The sequence below is a fragment of the Colossoma macropomum genome, unplaced genomic scaffold (genome assembly GCF_904425465.1).
Source record: "Colossoma macropomum unplaced genomic scaffold, Colossoma_macropomum, whole genome shotgun sequence".
Classification (NCBI taxonomy): domain Eukaryota; kingdom Metazoa; phylum Chordata; class Actinopteri; order Characiformes; family Serrasalmidae; genus Colossoma; species Colossoma macropomum.
In genome coordinates, this window is record NW_023494792.1 from 37,545,199 (window position 1) to 37,564,963 (window position 19,765).

Genomic DNA, 19,765 nt, shown 5'->3' on the forward strand with positions numbered 1-19,765 from the left:
AACTATTGAGTGAGTGATTGGTCACCTAGTGTTAAACTCTAGCCCATCTGCAGGAAAACACAGCAGTTGAGAACAGCACGCACACACACATGGTCCTTTATGAGGTCAGATTATGAATGCGAAAATGAATATGTATTTACCCATTTATTTTCAGGTAACTTTGCTGACCTTAGAAAAACAGCTAAGGACTTCTGACTAGTAGCTACCCTTAACATTTTAGCATTTGCTAGTGACATGATCAACTCCTGACTAATTAAAAATAAAGTGCACTTCACACTGCAGGAGCCACCAGCTCTAGAGTCCAGCAAAGTTTGGTCACCAAACTGTGCTGGACATAAGCTCTCCAGAACTGAAACTGATGACCCATCATACTGGATAGAAGTAGATGAATATTTGTCCACTGCACCAAAGAAGTAGCTGGATGAACTGTTAACTACACAATGAAGACATGTGCCACGAAATTACTGCTCATCTTGCACAATTTTCCATCTGCCGTGAATCATACAGTATCATGGCTTTAATCATGGCTTTAAAAGTATTTACAATGGCAACAACAGATTCTGCAGCAATTCTGTTAAAACATGACTTCATGCAGTAATAGCACTGGTGTCAGTCTATCTTTCAGTGTAACAGGTCAGTTCTTGTTTTCTTAATGTGACTTATTTTACCAATAGAGCTGGGCGATATGGCCAAAAATGTTATCACGATAAACAAAATTCATATCGTTCGATATTGATACATACCGCGATAAATGTCAAATCATTATTTCTTTCAAGTTTGAAGGCTGATTTTTGGTCCTGGGGGGTTAATTTCTGTTTTAAACTATTCTTTATGGTCGGAACACGACAAACACTCTGTCAAAGTGTCTGGTGAGCTGTTTTTATCAGCTGGAAAAGCATGGCTATTTTGTAATAGTCATAATTTAAGAAAGAAAACAGATTATTTTTAGCTGGTGACGAGCGCTCGGCTATCCCGCTATCACAGTATTCAGACACCAGCTAGCGACGACTGGATTTCTCTATACTGTCGTAGTAGTTTAAGGGGTGAACCGCAAAATATAAACACCAGACAAACAGAGTCCTCTTTTTAGGTACGTTTAAACTGAAAGCGGTGCTTTTGTGTCGTGTTTGATCTACAGTATCATCAATTCTCCGTGTTGTGGAGTGACGGAGCGCTGCTTCAAGTTAGCCAGCTGCTAAAAACAGCTAGCCTGGAGAGATAGCACTCTCCCGCTTTCCAATGCTTCCTCAGTTTACTTTTGTTTAAATCAGGGCTGTAACTTGCATGAACCCACTTCTTTCTTTCAGTTTCGTTGGTAGGGAATGCACCAATACTTAAATATAACTGTCCGAGCGCTGTAACAGCGCTTTAGTTGTGATGAGCAGACGTGATTTAACGCTGCTAAAGCTTGTTAGGATGTACGGAAAGAGGTGAATTAACTTTAGGACAGTACAGTTACGCCACTTGTCTCGTCACTGACACTTGGTCACAGGAGAACAGATCGTCGGTTGCTCCACTCAAACAGGGAATGTATAACTCCACGTTTTAGCCGCTGCTAAAGATTTTACTCATTTTACTCATCGCCCTCTTCCTCTCTAATCATGTCGAAAAACTCGGAAGTGCACCCCCTCCTGGCGACAGCAGAGTAATGTCACTTCCTTGCAGAGGAAAACGCCACCAGGGCTGTCGCTAGAATGTGGAAGTGTGAGAATTGTGTATTATATTGAAAATTTATCGAACATTTCTTATCGCTCTATCAAGGAAAGTTATATTGCAATAATTATCATTATCGTTTTATCGCCCAGCCCTAGTTTTAGCATATACTTCATGGAGTTCACACACAGAAACTGAACGTTATTCACATAGCACTTCTCTAAGGCAGACCTACAAAATACTTCAAAATAAATAAACAAAAGTAATAAGAAACACACACACACACACACACACACACACACACACACACACACACACACACACACACACAGTTGAGCACATTACCTAATGTCACAACCCAAAAAGGCTGAGAATAAAATTTTATAAATAAAATAAAATTTTCACAATTTAGGGGCACACAAAGTCTCCCTTTCCCTTCAGTTTAGTTCTAGGAACAAGAAGCCCTTTATTAGAGGATCTCAGCGACCTGGTACTTGCAGGGGAAACTTAAAAATTCACAAATGTATTCAGGAGCATCACAGTCTAACGCTTTATAAGTTCTTTAAAATCAATCCTGAATTCTACTGGCAACCAGTGAAGAGAGACTAGCACTGGGCTGATGTGTTTCCTATGTCTAGTTTTTGTTAAGAGCTGAAGAGCTGCATTTTGAACCAAATGAAGTCTTGCCAAAACTCCTTGACTAAGACAAATATATAAGGTACTGCAATAGTCCAAATGAAATGAGACAAATGCACAAATAACTGTCCTTAAAAAGACAAAATCCATCAGATCCTTGCAATTATCATCATCTGAATAAAAATGGAAAGACATATCAAAATGTCTGATTAAAACGTCAATAAATAAAATAGGGCCAAGAGTGGAACCCTGGGGGGCCCACATGTAAGATCAGCCACAGAAGACATCACATTTGCAGTAGACACTAAATACTCTGTATTAGATAAATAATACAAAACACCCTATCGCAGCCCCTAAAATGCCAACCCATTCATTAAGCCTGCTTTTCAAGATATCATGATTCACTCTATTAAAGGCTGCGCTAAGATCAAGCAGTACCAGAAGAGATGCCTCCCCGGAGTCAGGGTGCTTTAAAACATAACTTGAAATTCTCACGAGAGCTGTTTCTGTGCTATGCTTTTGGCAGATTCCAGACTGAAACATTTCAAAAATGCTTTTTGCCTCCAATGCATGCAGAAGTTGATCTGAAACCACTTTCTCCAAAATATGAGATGGGTCTAAAGCTTGAACAATCATCAGGGTCAAGGCCCAGTTTCTTAAGAAGAGGTTGCACACTGGCCACTTTAAAACAATTGGAAACACACCCTGAGGTAAGAGAAAGATGAGGACTAAAATTCTAAAACGTGTTTTAAGAAAACAGAGGAAGAACAGCATAGTAACTAGATGAGGGTTGAAAGTGCTGCGCACTCTCTATTAACTCATCCAAAGTGACTGGAGTAAACGGATTCAAAATATCAGCAGAGTTAGCAGGAAGAATATCCATGCATGTAGAAGGAGATGGAATATTAGCTCTAATATCAGTCATTTTGGCCATAAAAAAAAGTTTAAACACAGTTCACAACCAATGTTACAAATATTTAACCAAGGAGAGGGTTTTAAAGGGTTTTGGTTATTTAACCAAGGCTAATGGTTCTATTCTGATCATAAACAGAGCCACATCTAAAATAGCTGAGCATAAATTATTAAAAGAGCTAGCCAAATCAGGGACATCTGCAAGTTGCAAAACTGCAGATGTACCATTAAAAATAGTTAAAAATTTAGCAGCTATTTACTAAAAACCAAGAGTGTATAATGTGTTCAGGGTTTACAGCTTTAGACTGAAGGATAGACTCAAAAATGATGCCTTTATATTCAGAAACATGCCTTCCAGACAGAGTGACAGAGTGACATGGCTAAACCCCAGAGCAAAGAACAAATACAAAGCATGCCCATAATTATGAGTCAGGCCATACACATTGTTGAATCTTTTAATTTTGTTTAAAAATTCTGAGGTAAATCCATTTGTAGCACTATCTACATGGATATTAAAATCGCCCACCTGTGACGCGCTGTCAAAATCAAGTACAATAGATGACAATTCTAAAAATTCTGATAAAACAACCATGTGACTTATGAGGTCAGTAGATTACATAAAGCACCAGTTTATCACAGGGGAACAATTAAAACAGATTTAAAAACAGCAGCTATTATTACAGTTAATATCTCTAGCTCCAGAGAAGGGTTTCACTGGAGAAATGCAAGGAAGTCGTTCAGACTGAATGGGACACAGCCAAACATACTGAACCTCCAGTGAACACTGCACATAAGAACGTGATCCTGATCCTGATCTTCTTGATAGCTTAATTAAAATGTATTTGTAACATTAATACATCTAATCACAAATGTGAATTAAATTTAATAATACAAATTAAAGTGCAAGAAGGCTTTCGAATGAAGATAATGCGCAAAAATGTAACTCAAAATAGCATCCTCTGCCCCAGCATGGGGGTTGTTGCAGAAGTTGTAACTCTGCAAGTCAAAAACAAAGTATACAATAAATTTGCTTAAAGCAACATTAAAGTACGTAAAAGTAAAAAAAAAAAATAAAAATAGTCCATCTTATATAAAATCTTGCTGCTGTGTCTGTAAGTCCAAAGGTTCAAATTAGGCTTCAAATGTTTTAAAAAAAAAGGAACTTCTTCCTGTCCAACATAATTAGTAGAACTAATTTACAAAAGCTTTGAACTGCAGAACAGGAATGTGAACATTCTGACTCTTCTTTGAGGTGATGTTCCCACACGTCAGCTAACATATCTGAAATAGCATTCTCTTAGCAAGCACAATTCGTTTTTCATTAAACTAACAAACATTATAATACTAACATTAGTTGGCTAAAGAATTAAGTGGTAGCTACCCTTTCAGAGTAGCGTTAGGCCTGATTCACACATGCTGCCTCTGCATGGCGTGTGCGATGTAGCAGCGTGAGCACTACAGCTCGAACATGCTGGCCTTTCATTCATACAGCGTTTATGAGCAGTGAGCAAGTTATACAGACATTGCTTATTCCAGATGAATAAAAGATCACATCAGCCACTTTGCTCAACAAAAATATAATTTATAAAAGTACACGGTATATTTGTTTGTCCTGGACAGCATTCTGACTTGTGATTAGGAAAGAGTTTCCAGCCTGGTAGACCAACCGGGAAATCTGTTTGCAGCACAGAATGTTGAACTAGTATTTAATACTGAAATAAATAAAATTTAAAAATAGCATTTTTAAGTTTGTATACGGTTTTCTGTTTAATCGTTATTGTTTTTTTCATGGCTCACTTGGTGTTGCAATTGCAAATTAATGATGCGTTGACACTGAAATTCTAAGTAGACACATGTCGTCTAATCGTTGCAGTACCCTACTGAACACTGATTAGCCTTTTTTTGGAATCTATCAATCTTATACAACCTAAACCAGAACAAATTGGCAGCATGCACAATTTCATGTCAATCAGACAATCTTTTGTTACATAACATTTTTTTGGCTCATGAGTCAGTTGGATGGAGTGCAAGCTATTAAATTAATGAAACTCTGGTGACTTGGCTGCTTTTGTATTTGAAAATGCTGAAGTAAAAGGACTTCATCTTTGTTTGGTGCATAGTGTGACAAGACTTTAAATGAAAACATTGCTTGTTTGGTGTGTTTTATTAGTTTTGGTAATTTTATGATGTGATAAATTTGGCTGCGAATGATGATAACTCTGGAATAAAGGGACTTTGGCAAGCTCATAGTCTGACAAGACTTTAAATGAATGTGCGCTGTTTTTTTTGCTCTATTTTTTGTTAAGGCTCATTTTATAATATGTTCAGTTCGGCTCATGAGTCAATCAGATGTAGTGCAAAACACTAACTTAATGAACAGGTTTGGTAACTTTGGCTGTCAGTTACTTTAAAATGCAAATGATTCCATCTTTGATATGTTCATAGTATGACACTTTAAATCACAATGTGCTTTTTTGGTCTACTTTTTGGTAATGGTCATTTTGTGTGTCTAATTTGACTCATGAGTCAATCAGATGGGGTACAAATTAACTAATTTGGTAAATCTGGCAGGCAGTTAAAATGCTGCAGTAGTTGGTCTTCATTTTTGATATGTTCATAGTGTTGCAGACTTTAAACCAAAATGTGCAGTTGTTTGGTATGTTGATTGGTAATTATCATTTTATGTGTTCAATTTGATTCATGAGTCAATTAGATGGGGTGTAAATTACAAACTTAAACTAATTAGGTAACTCTGGCTGGAAATGTCCTTTACATACTGCAGTACAATGCCTGGTTTGTGTATTATATGACAGACACTGAAGCAATATTTGTAGTTTTTAGAAAACATACAAGAATGTTATAATGTGGTAAACTTGTACATATGTTCAACATGTGGAATTATGGTTTTAGCACCCCCTGTTAACTTGCGTCCACTGAACTTTGCGAAGTGTTTCAGCATTAGCCACTTAGCAGTTGTACCCAGTTTTGTGTCAATCAGACAATGCATTATCATTGCACTACTGTCCTGAAAATGTATGTAAATCATAATGTTTCTTTCCCGGTACAATTTAGTCAAACACATTTATGGGCAAAGTTGTTCAGATGCAGACTTTATTATTTTGTCACCATTTGCATTTCTTTAATTTAAACTGAGCGAGAGATGTTAATTTTAGGTAATTTATATATGATTCCATACAGTAGTGCCCCCTGGAGGTGGATCCAGGACAGCACATTGTAGCAGCCTGCAAATTTTCAAATTAATCAGGCAATCTTTGGTCGCGTAACACTTTTTACTTGTTATGGCACCACTTAGCAATGCAGTTCCACAAAACTTTGATAATCATCTACTACTTACTTAGGGTAAATTCCTTTGAGGTTTTGTAACAATTGGTGAAAGCATTTCTGAGCAAGTGTTATAACATGCCATAATGCATGATTTTTGCAATATGGGTTCCACCCCTATATTTGGGCCTGGATACTACAATGTTGAAATTTCAACATTTTGAAATTTGTTGGTTGTTAGGTTTCTTTTGACACCAGATTTGTGCAGGTTGGATGAAAAGCCAGAGACTAGTACACGCTCAAAAATGTGTGCGGTTTTGCATAAAAAACTAATGCTCAATCTAAGTGGGCAGAGCTAAATAGTTCAAACTGCAGATTCTGTCTACAAATTTTGGTTTAGGAGTTATGAGACAAAACTTGTTTGGCTGCGCTATACCGCTCCCCATTTGGCCAACTGGTTTCGTTTTTGTTGCCTGGCTAGATGCACACAACTACACCACCCTCCAAGTCTGGTGCCTGTGGGACAACACGTTCTTCAGGAATAAATGAATAATAATAATAATAATAATAATAATAATAATAATAAGAAGAAGAAGAAGAATAAGAAGAAGAAGAAGAAGGTCTAGCAAATGCAATAGGGTTCTACGCACTGTGTGCTTGAACCATAATAACAAATATAGCCGGAAGCAGCAATGAGCGGGTCCAAGCACGCATTAGCCCAATTAGGCCTAATAGGCAACCATGGTGAAAAGTACAGTGTGCCAAACAAAAGCCAAAATACCAGACAAGGAGTGAAACTTCTGACATAACATGTAAATTACAAACTTATTCAGGTCAGCAAACTGAACTAAATGGCATCACTTGTTTATCTGTAGATTTTAAGTACACTGGCCAATTGGGACCAAATTTATAGACCTGGTATGAAAAGTTAGCTTAAAACGTCGACAGAGTAGTTGAAAAGTGCTATTTTCAAATAGTTAAGGATTTACACTTTTTAATATACTTATAAATAGACAATACTTTTTGGAACACTGCACAGCATGAGGGCATCTTAGTTGTTTGACCTAAAATGAAAATCTGTACACGATACACTTGATTTTCATGAAATAGCACCCCCCCAGTGGCCAATTATTTTTGAAACTTTATAGGTTGTTAAGCCTGTCAAATGCCTGCTGAAGGCTGACTGGCTAATGGCAACCATAATTTTTTAAATGTATCAGAGTGTCCTTAAAGATTCACTTATAGTCTAGTAGATGCTGCATGCAAAGTTTCAGCTTGATCGGCTTGATGTACGGATGCTGAGAAACAGTTATGTCGCATTTACAGCACCCCCTAATGACTTACGTACACACAAAAAATAAATAAATAAATAAATAATAATAAAAAAAAAAAAAGACAGGCTAGCTCAGAACCTTCTGCTGAGTAAGCCTGTCAACTTACAAAATTTTTGGGTGAAGGATTCTTGAGTTGTAGAATTTTTAATTAAAAATTATTCTGAATTGTTCCAGAAGGTTTGTAAAATTAGGTTAGTAAAATTAGTAAAAATCTAAGTGGGCAGAGCTAAATGGTCCAAATTGCAAAGTTGTTTGGTTTGACCCAAGGAGTCAGAAAAAAAATTGTTTAGAAAAATTTTGCTTTAGGAGTTATGAGGCAAAATGCATTTTGCTGCACAATAGCGCCCCTTTAGACCAATTGGGCTCATGTCGTGCGCCTGAGTAGCGGGACTGATTACTATCTATTGACTTAGTTTCATTTCTCTAGGACTTACAGTTTGGTCTGGGTGATTCAATGTCATGTATTTCCTCAGCTGATTGTCAATGTACATGTCAATTTTGGTCATAATCAGAGCATACCTGACAGATTTGTGGTCCCTTGTTTCGGAATAGGCCAGATTGAACTGATTGATCCATAACTTACAATAACACTGTGCTTAACAGGCAAGATTTTTTAAACAGCTGTTGACCTTGAGACTTCCACAGTTGTTTTGGGACCAGGTTTAAGATGATGCAAACACATTTCAGGAACAAGTAGCAAATTACTAGTTTTCAAACTCTGATGATCTACAGAAAAACAAAAAGAGATTTAAAAAAAAATAAAATAAGAAACTTTGCATGCGTACAATGTTAATGTACACTTTTACCAAGTTTTATCAAAATCACATAAAAACTAAAGAATCCATAGCCCCCTAAGGCAGAAAAAGCCAGGCTGAACACATTCATTGATGTTTCATGGACATTCTTTGCAATAAGGGCAAGATTATTTTTTTGATCATAATTTACCTACAGTCTCTACAGATTTTGGTTTTAAAACCAACATTGAAACAATTCGCTTAATGCCCACAGACTAGCTCGAAAAGCTCATTTTTCAAACACTGATCAATCAAAGAAAAACTTTACAGAATATTAAAAGACTTGTATTTGCTAAAATGTCATTCTCAGTGTTTACAATGATATGAATTGATATTTTTTGGTCTATGATAAAACTTATAGGACTTATTTTTGTTTATGCTCTATAGCGTCATCTCATGGCCAACTGACATCAATCTTTATAGGCTATTAGAGATTGCCTGCGTGGACACAAGATTAAGATCATTTTTATGATAGGCCAATGCTAAGCCCTCTAAATGCCTGTTCAAAGCTTATTGGCCAATGGCAACTATATTTGTCCAATGATTGTATGCCGCATCCATGGGCTAATAAGTACGTGACCTATTAAGGGCAACTCAATGTTTCAGCACAATTGGCCAAGTGGTTGCTGAGAAACAGACTTTTGGTTGTTACAGTGGCCCCTATTGAGCAATCTGTATCATACGTGGTGGACGTCCACAGAATCATGTTGGGTATAGGAACATTAAGTTTGATGAGAATTGGCCAACGCAATCTTGATCTGTAGCCGTTCATGTGAATTATGCTAATCGCAGGGGGCTTAATTGGCATTCAGCAGCCATACTGTTTTGAAATATTCAATTTTTTTTTTTAATATATATTTCTTGACCTCAAGACTCCCGTGAACATTGAGACCAATATTGTGTGGATATCTTGAAAAACCTCAGACTAGTAGAAAAATGTAGATGTCACATATTTTGCCAATTATGATGGGAAATATGAGGGCAGAGCTAAATATATGCAAAGGGGCCTTTATGTAGAATAAAGGAAAAATGTTGACTGTAGGCCTCATGGTTCAGGAGATATGGGCCAAAACTTAAAATGTTGCTCTATAGCGCCCCCATCAGGCCAATTTAGTTCATTTTGTTTGCCTGACCCACTCAAAAACTCCTAGCCTCCAAGTTTGGTGTCTGGATGACTTCTGGTGTCTTCCCTACTAGGTTTTTTTGGGAAGAAACAGAATAATAAGAAATCTTAGCCAAAGCAATAGAGTTCCATGCACCTAAAGGTGTTTTGGACCCTAAAAATCTTGACTATTCCAATAGGGTTCTACGCACTGTGTGAATGAACCCTAATAAAAATCTGACCAATTCCAACAGAGTTCTATGCAATGCATGTTTGGACGCTAATAAGTAAAACTAAAAATTACAGAAAGGTCCTATGCACTGCATGCTTGGACCCTAAAAATTCTAACAATTAAAAAAGGGTTCTAGCACTATGTGCTTAGATCCATAATAACATGAAAAATCATAAAACCAAAGCCAGCTAGGTGTCTCTCTGTTTTAAGTTCCATTTTAGGAATTTTCATACACTCTTCCTTATATAACACTTGGTTCAGTGATAGTCTTGGCCTTTAGCTGATTACTTTTAATTATGTTCAGAGGACTGGGCCAACCAAGTGTCAGCTTGTGTTTTTAAGGTATGTTTTATAAGCCAACCTCTTTTCAGTGAACCCAAGGTGTTTGTCATCTTAAAACTGATTATTTGATTGAAAGAAAACAACTCATTTGCTCTTTCATTTTATAACTTTGCAAGTTTGGGTGGAGGGCAGGAAACAAAGTGAACTGAATGGTAGCCATCGTATGGGAGAACCGAGGCAAACCATCAACCTCAGTTGAACAGAATCGCTCAATACCGCACAAACACTGAGCCATAAGAGGACTACCAATCAGTACAGCAAACCGATGCACGATTCAGCTTTCCAGCCTGTTTCCACACCCTGAGGGAGATGAGCACGTAGTGAGGAGAGATGTGCTTTGCCCAATTGACTGTTAAAACAAGCTACAGTTAGCTATTCACAGCTATGTGAATCTTAGAAAACACACTAACTTAGATGACTGATTTTTTTTTTGTAATTTAAACAGATGACAACATCATTAAATTCACCTTTCAGCAAATATTACGACGAAAGCTGGTCACTGTTTGATAAGTAAAGCTGGCTTTATATTCGACATTTTCTGGATACTGAACATTGTCTTTGATTTCACATGAAATAAACGTCCAAAATGATCAACCCTGCACCACAAAGATTTCAAAATGTTATGCCACATTTCATTGAAGATAAAGGGTCAGAACATGTCACAGGTGCTGTATTCAAGGGACCATCTAAAAAGTTCAAAAGTGGAGGATTTTACATGTTTAATTTCTCATGGATTTAGTTAAAGAAGGCTAAACTCAGTCCGAAATCCACAAACTAAGGAGCAGTTTAAGCCTAGTACTACTAGTTGAATTTTAAGTAATATTTATTTATAGCCTAAATGCATTATGGCATTATAGCAAGTAACACCGGCAGGATGGCAACACTACACTTTTGGAGCGAAGCTGAAACCAACTTAACACTTGACAAAATGAGGGGTTTAAATATTTTTCATCTTCCAGAGGGGAAAAAAGCCACAGCATGATGATTGACTTTTACATTACAAAGAGGAGTACTAAAGCAGTGTACAGAATGGGTCAATATCGCATAGACATCGAGCCATGACTCACCAATCAAGACAGCAAACTAATACACCATTCAGTTTTCTAGCCTGCTTACCAGTTTAATATCTGTAGGGAGATGAACAAGTAAGTGAGGGGAGATGAGTGAGGGGTTTTGCCCGGATAAGCGAGGTAATTGCTGTCAAACCAAGAGCTACAGTTTAGTTACAAAAGGGGGGTTGGTTTCCTGTTTATATTACTGGGTGCACGCATAGCCAGGAAGCAAAACCACTTTGGTTACTTAGCTTTTACAAGACTGTAACATTAGTAAACGGTTACAATCAATGTAGATTTCGCACTGTTTGTAAATTCTTGTTGACTCAATAATAAAATGCAATGTCAGAGTTGGATCTGTTTCTTTGGCTTTCATTTGTCTATTAATTGAACATTATGTAAATAGCTAGCTAATAGTTGTTGACCATCAGTATCTGCTGGTCATCAGGTCTTTTTAAACATCCTACTAAGTTTGCTGTTGACTAAATGTTTAGCTAATAGGAGTTACGAAAATCACAAAAACCTCTATGGCTTGCTGACATGTCCTACGAATTTCGCCAGAATTACCTGGTTTTGTTGTTTGCTGAGCCTGTCTATCCTCCTCTATTTGACAATATCAAAAGCAAAATTTAAATAAACTTCACTAGGGTGTGTGCTTGTAGATATGCTCATCACATGGAGAAGGACAGCATGGAGAATCGAAGAATACAATCCTACTTTTATTAATGGTTTTAAAAAGCACATAGATCTAACAGAAGCACATCAGTTATATTTTCACATTTCACTGCACATTAATGTAAAAAGTTAAAGGTCACACTATACATCACATCTCCTAAACTTGTTTATCATCTAGAATCCAGAGTTGGAAATATAACTTTAGCTCTATTCAGATGGGATTAGTTTTCCATGGAGAGGTGTGGTAATACTAGTCTACCTCAGGACATCTTAATGTTTATGAGTGATTCACATGGGATAAGACATCTCAGTCTAAACGACAAAGATGGGAGTGGCTACTCAATTTGCCTTCACTCCAGAAAAGAGTAGAAAATTTCTTTTACCCTAACCATTTACCTTTCTGTCTTAGGTGAATGTAGTGCAATATTAGCATCACCATTAGCTTGGGAATTCACAACAGTCAACTTCACCACATAAAATCAAACAATTTTTTACATGTTCCAAGTTGTACATGTGACACTGGACAGTAATGTTATATATCGGCTTGATTTTAGCCACAGAGAACAATGAACCTCAAGTTAGCTTCCTATTTGCCAGCTTCTTATATAAATTTTCCAGTTTTACCCTAAATGGTGCAGCAGTTGCATTTTGGCACTTCAGGCATCATAATAACTGCTACACCAAGACGGAACAGGAAAATCTGAACAATAAGCTGGTGAACAAGAAAGTGACTTCGGCGTCACAGAACGCAAGTAAACATTTCTTTGAGTGTATTTAAAAAAAAAAAAATAAATCCCTTTCCACAGGATACAACAGCATTTAACAGACATGTCGATTTGCACGGGACTAAACTTGCTTGTTTTACAGAAGATAAAAGGGTGCTGGGGAATTGGGGAAGCAGTCAGTAAAAATGACTGACCTGGCACACTTGGGATGGGACTAAGATCACTGAGCAGCAGCAGCAACAGCAGAAGCAGAAGCAGAAGCAGCAGCAGCAGCAGCAGCAGCAGCAGCAGCAGCAGCAGCAGCCCACCTCCTCATGTGAAACTAATCCCATTCAAATATGGTTCAGCCGTTCAAGCACAATTTACCAGCTCATTACGTCTGGGACAGTGGAGGACTTTGTTCTCTTTCTCATGTAATTAGTAAAAACAAGGCTAAAACGCACGTGCGGTAAAGAGCAGTTTAAGCCTGATACGCATACCTGAGTTTTAAATAATATTTATTTGTAGCTTAATTGGTAACACTTTATGGCAACTGGGATATCCCCAGACATCAAAATGAACATATCCAGTGACACAGTTTTCTTGTTAGATTACAAATAATTTTCAATGTAACATGAGAGTTAAGTCACAGATAGTCATTGCAATGTAATTACAAACCACTCATGTTATGTCTGTATGTCCACCACATACAGCTTGTAATAAATGACATGGCCAAAAGTATGTGGATGCCCTCTTAAATTAGGGAGTCTGGCTGGACCCCTCAGTTCGAGTGAAAGTAAACGTTTATGCTACAGGGTACATGGATACTTTAGAGAATTGCGTGTTTCCTCTGTGGCAACAGTTTGTCATGACAACACACAAAATGAAGTTAATAAACAAAGTGGAACATCACATTCAAGTTCTGTTTTAAGACAACAGTATATTATTTAAACAGTTCAAGAAAGTAGCATTTTATAGATGAAGAGGACCTTTATGTAACACTGTATTTATAATAAACTTGTCATCACATTATGATTGTCACAAACAACCTCTGCACCCTGTTCAGGCCTACTACAATTTCCGGGTTTCCCTACGTGTCCAATATCTGAATTTAAATGAATAGTTTTAGGACCTCACTGTTACAATGAATAGACCTAAAGAAAAATCAATCATTTATGATTATGTACAAATACAACTCCACCTCTTGATGCATTTCAGAAAATGTTTCAGGAATGCTCCAACTGCCATGGTGCATCATCATTTAGGCCTCAAATAAATGTCACTTAAAATTAAAATAACTTGCAATTCAGTGATAAATAAGGGCCAAATAAGGGCCCTTTTTTGGTGGAACATCTCCCAACTAATTAGGTTCAAAGTGATTTTACCTTTAACTAAAACCATGGCGGAATAGCTTAGAAAAATATTTTGTAAACAATGTTGCCTAAAATTCAAATTTGAAAACAGATTAGTACTACGCTTTAAATGCTTTTTACTGCAAGTGGTTTAGTGTGTTTTAGTCTTTTCCAAATCCATGAGAGAAAACAAAGTCACCCATTATTGCACTTTTTAGATGGTCCCTTTAACATCAGCAAAAAGTAACAAAGCATATTTTTACAGCCATTTGATGTAGGGTTTTAAATGTTTATCATTTTAAATGATTATTTTACACTTTGTCAAATCAAAAGAGAGAAAGTTGGATATCTGGAGAAATGTCAAATATAATGCCAACTTTATTGAGAAAACTATGGCCAGCTTTCGTGATCATAGTTACTGAAATGTCAATTAAATTGAGCCTGTTATGTGGTCATCTATTTAAAAACAAAACTAATCTGAGTTAGTCTATATGTTCTAATAAGATTCACACTGTCTTATTGAAACTAAACTGTAGCTCTTGGTTTAACAGCAGTACCCTTGCTTATCTGGGCCAAACCCACCACACGTCACCCCTCACTACTTGTTAATCATCCGCTAATAAACTGGGAAACTGGCTATAAAACTGAACGGTGCATTAGCTTGCTGTGCTGTTTGGCGCAATCTTCACCCATTCCCTACACAGAGGATGATGGTCTGCCTCAGCAGTTCATTTCGTTTCCTGCTTCCATTTGAACTCCCAAAGTTATAAAATGCAAATAGAAATTTCAGCTGTTTTTTAGTTTCAATCTCCTCATGAATCAAATAACCAATGTTAAGATTAAAAAAAAAAACAAAAAAAAAAAACACAGTTTCCCATCTTTTGTTAGTCACCAAAAACAGAAAAACGAAAGTGTTTATTCATTTTTCAACATTTCATATGAATTAAATAAATGAAATGGCCGATCAAATATCGACGGGGTCCATGTATCTTTCGGTCATTCGATCTTCATTTCAAATGCAGTATTAGAAAAATGGGAAAATGGGTCAGTTCTTGTTTTTGGTTATGGGGGGGGAAAAGCAATAGCTTCGTTTCACAGTTTCACAAACCACTGATATAACGGACTAACCGACTAACTACCTAACTAACTGACTAACATTTTATTTATTCAAATTTAACATTTTCTATCACTTGCACAGGAAATAAACATGCAGAGGGCATGTATGGTCTCGGAAGCTCAGAAATAGGCAGCAAAATAAACAAATAAATATATAAAAATAAAGACAGGAAAGATTGGGCATGAATGTTGATGAAATGGGCCTAGTCCAGGCATTTTGGGAGACTATATGACATTTTATAGGTGTTCACTGATGTAGCTAATCTATCAGCAAAAAACTGAAGCAATGTGGGGAAGAGACTCTACAGGACCCTTGCTATTTAACAGTGAAATCAAAAACAAAATGAAAGTCACACTGCTCAGTAAGGATGAGAAAAATTAATACTGTAATGTCACATCGTCAGATGTAAACTTGTAGCAGCTGTATTATTGCTCCAGACTTAAGAATTAAAGCTGTGAGCTGTCCTGTGTTCATTTTCTTCCTATAATACTGTGGTAGCTGCTACTTTGGATTCTGCAAAACTCTGACAAACAGGCCTGATTTCTGCAATTTCTGAGCTTCTGGGATCATGAGTGCACTCTGCATGACTATGTCCAGTTAAGGAGATTTTTTTTTATTTGAATAAGTAGAATACGAGCCTTTATTCCATTGTTGTTATTTAATTTTATGATTAGTTTGTGAAACTGTAAAACAAAGCCATTTCTTGATTCTCGTTCATGTCTACAAAATGAACATACGGTTGATTATTTTGATTGGTAAGCATGGGAGAGCCTGAAGCCCTAGTGGCATGCCGCTGATCAAGCTGCGCAATGACTAGTTTTCCGCAAACCCCTCCATTTAAAATAAAATAATAAAACATGAGTCTACCACAGTTAAACATGCTTGAGCTGTGTTTCACATTTTACTATAAAGTTAAAACAACTGTAGAGGTTTGATGACAAATGACAAACCTGACCAACCGCATCTTCATCCGTTCTATTGTTGGGCATAACCAAAAAACAAAAAGCTGCCGTTTTCTTGTTTTTTTACATTTCAACCTGTTTAACCTGTTATCAAAAATCCAGAACTGGGGCACATTCATAATCGAAAAAGTGTGAATGCACATTTTTCATTGTTACACTGAAAGGGCAAAACTAAACATTAACTATTTTCCTGTTTTTCATCATCCGATTATAATTGGGAATCATTTGGCCGTTACGGACACGGACCCAGAAACCAGCTATTCTTCATTTTCTAAAATCACATTAAAATATTCCAAAACAAGAACTGATCTTTTTTAATTTCATCTTTAAAATGCAAATCAAATGACCTGGATAGTCTGTCCTTTTTGATCTTTCTACAACCCCAGTTCAAACAAAGTTGGGACTCTGTAAAATCTAAACAAACGTAAATAAAAACAGAATGCAATAATTTGCAATTTCATAGACCCATATATATATTCTATTGTGAATTAAATACCATATCAGATGTTGAAAGTCAAACATTTCACCATCTCATGAAAAACATTAACTTGCGTAAAAAAAAGTTGGGACAGGGCCATGTCTATCATTGTGCAGCATCCCCTCTTCTTTTAACAACAGTCTGTAAATGTCTGGGAATTAAGGAGACCAATTGCTGTAGTCCTATTCTTGTCTGATGTAGGATTCTAGCTGCTCAACAGTCCTGGGTCTTTTTTGCCAGATTTTTCCTTTCATGATGCGCCAACAGTTTTCTATTAGTGAAAGGTCTGGACTGCAGGAAGGCCAGTTCAGCGCCTGGACTCTTCTTCTGTGAAGCCATGCTGTTGTGATGGATGCAGTATGTGGTTTAGCATTGTCTTGCTGAAATATGCAAGGCCTTCCCTGAAAACGTTGTTGTCTGGATGGGAGCATATGTTGTTCTAAAACCTTTATCTACTGTTCAGCATTGATAGTGCCTTTCCAGACGTGTAAGCTGCCCACACCATAGGCACTAATCCAGCCCCATACCATCAGAGATGCAGGCTTTAAACCGTGCGCTGATAACAAGCTGGATGGTCCCTCTCCTGTTGAGTCTGCAGGACATGGCTTCCGTGGGTTCCAAAAAGAATTTCAAATTTTGATTCATCTGACCACAGTTTTCCATTTTGCCTCAGTGCATTTTAAATCGTGTTGACATATGGCTTCTTGATACAGCTTTAACTTGCATTTGTGGACTACACAGCGAACTGTGTTCACAGACAGTGATTTCTGGAACTGTTCCTGAGCCAATGCAGTGATTTCCAGTACAGAATCATGCCTATTTTTAAAGCAGTGCCGCCTGAGGGCCCGAAGATCATGAGAATCCAATATTGACTGTCGGGCCTGTCCCTTGCTTACAGGGATTTCTCCAGATTCTCTGAATCTTTTGATGATATTATGTACTGCAGATGGTGGGAGTCTTCGCAATTTTACGTTGAGCAACATTTTTCTGAAGTTGTTCCACTATTTAGTTTTTCAGATTGGTGAACGTCTGCCCATCTTTGCTTCTGAGAGACTCTGTCTCTCTAAAATGCTTTTTTTTTTTATATCCAGTCATGCGAGTTAGTTGCAAATTGCTCTTTCAGCTGTTTATTAGTACCACTTACTTTCCCAGCCTTTTGTTGCCCCGTCCTAACTTTGAAATGCACTGCTGCCATCAAGTTCTAAATGAGTTAACATTTTTCATAAAATGGGAAAATGTCTAATTTTCAACAACTGTGTTCTATTGCGAATAAAATATGGGTCTGAGATTTGCAAATCATTGCATTCTCTTTTTATTTATATTTTACACAGCATCCCAACTTTATTGTATTAGGGCTTGTATTTTATTGCCTGGGTTTGCATGTGTTATGACCCTCTCTGTCATAATGTGTTTTCTTCAGTGCAGGGTCTTCTCTCACCCTGCTTTACAGACCCACCACAGGGAGTCGTCTTAAAAAAAAGACGCATCCAGGTGTAGTGGTGGTGCTTTCCATCTGATGCGGTTTCTATTGTGTTCCGGTTCCCTTAACCAGCTGTTGAAAGAACTTTAGCTATAGAGCTATGTCTGTGTAAGAGTTTAAATGTTAGTGTACAGTAAAGTATACTGTAAAGACTGAGCTGAGGTGGCTGCACAGACACATATCTTCTTTTCATCATCTCTTATTCATTTCAAACTGCAGATATTTACACAGCTTGTTGAATTTTAAAAACCTAACATCTGCAAGTGAGCAAAAGAATCAAAATTGGATCAGGCTTATTAAAGCAGATACCCATACTGAATTGGGAGATCCATCAACCATCTTGATACTGCCATACCTTCATGACATTAGTCAATTACCTTTAAAATTGTGATTGGAATGCCATCCTTTGCAGCATCACATTTCCTTCTTAACTCTCACAGATTTTCAATTATTTGATTGTAACTATAAAGTGAGGCAATCAAGGTTGATATTTTAACATGATTTTTCTGTGCTCCTAAAAAGGCCAAACAACAATTGCCTTTCAAACATTACATGGCCAAAAATATGTGCACACCCAATCTGTAAATGTTTGCTGAGCACCCAAGGGCATTCATATGGACTTGGTCGTGCCCATCTGCTGTAAAGGCCTCCAGACTTCTAGGAAGACTTTCCACTAGATTTTGGAGCATGGCTGCAGAGATTCTAATTCACCCCAAGCATATTAGATTGGATTGAGGTCAACACTCTGTGCTGGCCAAGTTCCACACCAAACTCAGCAACCCATTTCTTTATAGACCTTGCTTTATGCGCAGGGCACAATCAGAGGGAAACAGAAAAGGGCCTTCCCCAAACTCTTGTCACGAAGTTGGAAGTACACAGTTTTCCAGAATGTTGCTGTACGCTGTAGCATTAATATTTCTCTTCACTGAAAGAAAGATGCCCACCCTAAATCATCACACAGTGCAAGATCATATGGTCTCAATAATTATAGACTGGATTATGTAAATTATGACCTGCAGGATTTGTGCTCATGTTACTTCCAGGACAGTCTGGAACTTGGTTGAGTGCTACAAACAAGGACAAACAATTTATATGTCCTCACGCACTTCAGCAGTTGACTGTCCCATTATGTGAGTTTGTGATGCTACCACTTTGCGCCTGAGCTGCTGATGCTCCTAGATTTTTCCACTTCACAAAAAAAAGGACTTATAGTGGACTAGAGAGGAAGGACGGAAATTTGACAAACGTGTTGGAAAGGTGGTGTCCTATGTTAGAACTTCAGTTAGCTGTGACTGTTGCTGACACAGCTGAACACACTAATTACTAGGTGTCTGCATACTTTTGGCCATGTACATTATCAGACCAAAATAAACTATAAAGCATTGTAATATAAGCATTTACAGGTTTAATTAATGTAAACATGAACAGGTTTAATGCAGAAACCTTCACTATGTGAGTAGATTTTGTAAATACCACTGCTATGATAATGCAACTTTGGTTAGCGTCCCTATTTTAATTTCATCAAAAAGAAGGAAAAAAAAAAGAAACACCAGTTATCCACAACTGAAGCATGCCAACAATATTTGCACAGCTCACAACAAACCCTTTGTGTAGATAAATAAAATTCAAGTCACACTTTTTCTAGGCAAATTGAAGAT

The 19,765-nt window shown here is 37.2% G+C and overlaps 1 protein-coding gene across 3 annotated transcripts in view; it reads right to left on the bottom strand.

Moving 5' to 3' along the window:
• Positions 1-19,765, bottom strand: part of ube2h (ubiquitin-conjugating enzyme E2H (UBC8 homolog, yeast)) — a 67,866-nt gene that overhangs the window by 14,687 nt on the left and 33,414 nt on the right. The gene's annotated exons all lie outside the window — the stretch shown is intronic.